The sequence below is a fragment of the Leucoraja erinacea genome, unplaced genomic scaffold (assembly GCF_028641065.1).
Source record: "Leucoraja erinacea ecotype New England unplaced genomic scaffold, Leri_hhj_1 Leri_739S, whole genome shotgun sequence".
Classification (NCBI taxonomy): Eukaryota; Metazoa; Chordata; class Chondrichthyes; order Rajiformes; family Rajidae; genus Leucoraja; species Leucoraja erinaceus.
This window is the reverse complement of record NW_026576662.1, coordinates 46,419-51,562: the sequence shown is the minus strand read 5'-3', so window position 1 is coordinate 51,562 and position 5,144 is coordinate 46,419.

The following is a 5,144-nucleotide window of genomic DNA, read 5'->3' as shown; positions in this document are numbered from 1 at the left end:
TCTCCTTCCTTTTCTTCCTTCAGTAGCTAGGTGATATTAACGTTGGACACTAGGGTAAGTCCTTGTCTTCCTCCTTTCTACTGATGGTGTCGGTTACTAAGGAGTGGAGATACTCAGTAACATGTCGCTCTGCCTGCTGGCCTTCCCAAATATCTTAAAGGGGCAGGACAGTATCAATTCTTCCTGCTGGTCACTTTTTCTGGGGAGCTACATTACCTTTTGCCATCTCATTCCTGTTCTTAGGGGTCTGTGCATTCTTTTACTTCACTCCCCAGACAGTCTCTTGTTAACATACTATCCTGCAGGCACAAAACTCAGCAATACATTAATTCAATATCTTCTTTCCCCACTCCCACTCCTCCTGCACGGTAAGTTTGTTTCTTCTCTCCCTAGTGCCATTTCCATTCCTTAGTTGTTATCTCTTTCCACGCTAGCTACTGTGTTTACCCACCGTACTTCTTCCTTTAGTGAGGGGTCTCTGAGTGTCGGATTCGATGTATCTTTTCCTATTTGGAAGGGTTGGTGTTCTTGTTTAATGTACAGTGCTGTTTCTTAGGCCAGATAAGGACGCCTTTTAATTCTATCAGATGGTGTTGCTGATAACTGGCAGGTCAGGGCTACCGAAATGGGTTGAACTGTTGGAATGTCCCTTCCCCCTGATCCCCCTGCCAGTGGCCCCGTCCTCTATCTTCAGGGTGACAATAGCCCCGGTACCCTCTTGGAATCCATTGGTGACCCCGTGGCCTCCTTCTCTGCCCCCTTCCTTCCTGATGATATTCTCTCATGGGACACGACCGACTCCAGTGCCCTAGTCCCCCACAACTAAAACACTGATCGTGGCTGGATTGCTCTACAACCTCGCTAGCCAAACCTAGGAAAAGTTGGGTCTGTAAATGGGAGGTTGATCTAGGCCTTGAGGTCTTCTTCCTCCTTATCCTCATTTGTTCTTATTTCTTTTAGTCGGACCTCTAATCTCCAGGCTGCCGTTGAACCAGGCTGCCTTGATGTCTGACTCTGTGGTCTGGGGACCATTTATACCTGATGCGGGCATTTCCCTACAAACACATTGTCTACGGGGAGTTCTTACTAAATCCTCTTCCATGGTGAATTGTTCTGATACCATAATATTATTTATGTCCGAACCAATCCAACATGGATTTGTGCCTGTAAGGTCATGTTTGACTAATCTTCTTGAATTTTTTGAAGAGGTTACTAGGGAAATTGACGAGGGTAAAGCAGTGGATGTTGTCTATATGGACTTTAGTAAGGCCTTTGACAAGGTTCCTCATGGAAGGTTGGTTAAGAAGGTTCAACTGTTGGGTATAAATGCAGGAATAGCAAGATGGATTCAACAGTGGCTGAATGGGAGAAGCCAGAGGGTAATGGTGGATGGCTGTTTATCGGGTTGGAGGCAGGTGACTAATGGGGTGCCTCAGGGATCTGTTGGGTCCTTTGTTGTTTGTCATGTACATCAATGATCTGGATGAAGGTGTGGTAAATTGGATTAGTAAGTATGCAGATGATACCAAGATAGGGGGTGTTGTGGATAATGAGGAGGATTTCCAAAGTCTACAGAGTGATTTAGGCCATTTGGAAAAATGGGCTGAAAGATGGCAGATGGAGTTTAATGCTGATAAATGTGAGGTGCTACACCTTGGCAGGACAAATCAAAATAGGACGTACATGGTAAATGGTAGGGAATTGAAGAATACAGTTGAACAGAGGGATCTGGGTATAACCGTGCATAGTTCCTTGAAGGTGGAATCTCATATAGATAGGGTGGTAAAGAAAGCTTTTGGTATGCTAGCCTTTATAAATCAGAGCATTGAGTATAGAAGCTGGGATGTAATGTTAAAATTGTACAAGACATTGGTGAGACCAAATCTGGAGTATGGTGTACAATTTTGGTCGCCCAATTATAGGAAGGATGTCAACAAAATAGAGAGAGTACAGAAGAGATTTACTAGAATGTTGCCTGGGTTTCAACAACTAAGTTACAGAGATAGGTTGAATAAGTTAGGTCTTTATTCTCTGGAGCGCAGAAGGTTAAGGGGGGACCTGATAGAGGTCTTTAAAATGATGAGAGGGATAGACAGAGTTGATGTGGACAAGCTTTTCCCTTTGAGAATAGGGAAGATTCAAACAAGAGGACATGACTTCAGAATTAAGGGACAGAAGTTTAGGGGTAATATGAGGGGGAACTTCTTTACTCAGAGAGCGGTAGCGGTGTGGAATGAGCTTCCAGTGGAAGTGGTGGAGGCAGGTTCATTGGTATCATTTAAAAATAAATTGGATAGGCATATGGATGAGAAGGAAATGGAGGGTTATGGTATGAGTGCAGGCAGGTGGGACTTAGGGGAAAAGAAAATTTGTTCGGCACGGACTTGTAGGGCCGAGATGGCCTGTTTCCGTGCTGTAATTGTTATATGGTTATATGGTTATTCATATTCTCCCCTTGTCTCACCCCCTGAAAGGCTATTTGTTTTATCCCGGTGCTTCAAGAAGGATTGTTTTATTATTTCGCAACTGGAATCCCTAATTAGTTTTGGCACCCATGTCGATGAAGTCTTCTTCCTAGCTCCTTGGTTTCCCCTATTGTCCACCTGTGGGGTAATCCTAGGAGGTAGAAGATCTCTCCCCGATGTTTCTATGTCGGATTTAAATTTAGGGGGAGGACCCAAAGTTAAAGCTGACTGCTCCCGTGTGCCCCGCTCGCAAGCAGCGCACGGTTTCTCCTAATTGGGAACATGAGAGTTCTGTGAGGAATACTGTGGCTCCATCTCTACTCCGAAGAATTCTGCCCACCCTGTGCGCAGACCCTTTCTCATTCTTACCCAATTTACCCGATTTAATTTCCGTCAGCGCCTTCACTTTCCTAACTGGGAAAGACACGTTAACTGACTCTCAGACAATTTTCACTGAAGGAGGGAGAATGGCAAGTAACACAGTAGCTGGGTGGGAAAGATACCAACTGAAGAATAAAAGAGGCACAAGGGAGAGAAAAAAATAAACTTACTACACAGGAGGAATGGGAATGGGGAAAAGAAGACAAATACATTGAATTCCGGAAGTGGCGGCGCTGTTAACAGCTGCGGCTCGCCTGCAGTCCGTCTGTCTTTACTTTTTTCTGTTGTTTTTTTATTTCTTGTTTTGGTTAAGTTTTAGTTTGTTGGGTTGTGTTTTTGGGGAGGGGGGAGGGTGAGACATGTTCTCTGTCTCTTCCTTCGGGGGAATGCGACTTTTTCATGTCATATCCCCCTTCTCTGCCTCCGTCTGCGCTGAGGCCTAATGGCGGAGCTGGCGGCCTCCAGCCTGCGACTGACCCCGAGGCTCCAGAGGCAGAGCCAGCCAGGACTCACCAACGAGAGGCTGGCTGTCTTCGGGGCTGAGGCAGCGGTGGCCTGACTTGCTGGTGCGGCGTTCTGGCTTTCGGCGGCGGCCTGAAGCTGATGCAGCGGGGCTCGGAGCTGAGACTTAAAGAATTATGGATAATCAGCCATTTTATGCATCACAGCAGCCCATTGCAATCTGAAATGTTAACTGTGTTCCTCCTTTCACAGATACTGCCTGACCTTTACCACCTCAGGCAATTGAGGAAATTCATAGTGTCTCTGAGGATCCTCCAGTGCTTCTACTCAGCGGCTGTGGAAAGCATCTTGTCCGGAAATATCACAATTTGGTTTTGGAACTGCTTTGCCCAAGACAAGAAGGCTCTGCAGAGAGTAGTGCATTCAGCCGAATGCACTATGGGAACTTCACTCGCCCCCCTGCAGGATCTATGCATCAGAAGGTGCAACTCCAGAGCCAATAAGATCATGGGAGACCCCTTCCACCCCTGCAACGAACTGTTCCAGCTACTACGGTCAGGCAAACGCCTCCGTTGCCATGCTGTGAGAACGGAGAGGTTGAGAAGGAGTTTCTTCCCAGAGGCCATTAGGACTGTAAACTCTTATCTCACCAGGGACTAACTCTACTGTACCACTCTACTGTTTTTTTTTTTAATTGCTGTTTTTTTCCTTTTTCCTTCCTCCCACAATATGTAATATGTAAAATAATGTGATTCTGTTCCATTCTGTTTGTAGTTTGTTGTTTGTTCGTTTTTTACACAAAGTCCGCGAGCATTGCCACTTTTCATTTCACTGCACATCTCATATGTGTATGTGACAAATAAACTTGACTTGACCTGCTGAGTGATTATTTCAGATTCCCAGCATCTGCAGTTTATTGTATTTTGGCTCCTTTGCAATATATTTCTCTGTTCTTAAGGCATTGTTCATTCATTTCTCTTTAAGGGAACTAGAGTGGCAATGTGTAACCATACCAGGGATAGCAGTTAAAGACAATGGGATTGTTATCACTTTAAGGACTGTCACATGGTTACATGGTATTTCTTGCCAAGCTCACAGATTCAGCTGATGCGCAAAAGGAAATTTTAAAAACTGCATATGCTGTTAAATATGTAATAAAAGCATAAAATGCCGAATGGACTCAGCAGGTCAGGACGTATCTGTGGAAAATGAGTCAATTTTTCTGTCTCAAGACCCTTTGGATAACGACGGCAATTTGATTATAGTATTGTGATTGACACTCAGTGAGTGGTGTATGGGAAGTTCAGAAGGGAATAGGTTAAAGTGAATGAAGGAAGTGGGAAAAGCCTAGTGATCAGTTGCCCACTGGTAATTAAATGGAGTTAAATGTAATGTCGGGCTTGGAATTCATCTAGATGCGAATGTAGGCAAATGAAACTGTAGCCTGTGTTTAGGAGAAATTGGTCAGAATTATGAGTAAATGTTCAGAATTAGCGAGGGGATTATCAAAAGGGGTGATGAAAACAAAGCAAAGGATGAAACAGTGAGAAGAAATGGAAATCAGAGGGAAGTGAAGTGTGAGAAAGATCAGGAGGGGAATTGGGAGTCCAATGGTCTTTGCTGCATTCAGTGCTGCAACATAATTTTTGTTTCCTTATCTTCTAGTTCAGTTTTAATGATGCTTTTTAACAATTAAATATAATAAAGTTTATTTGATGCTCTGCAGGTAAATACATGAAAATGATAAGAGTGTTCAATTGCAGACTTGTTGGGAGCAACATACAATACATTACAATCACCCTCCTTTACAAGAAAGTTGTGGAGAAGCCATTACAA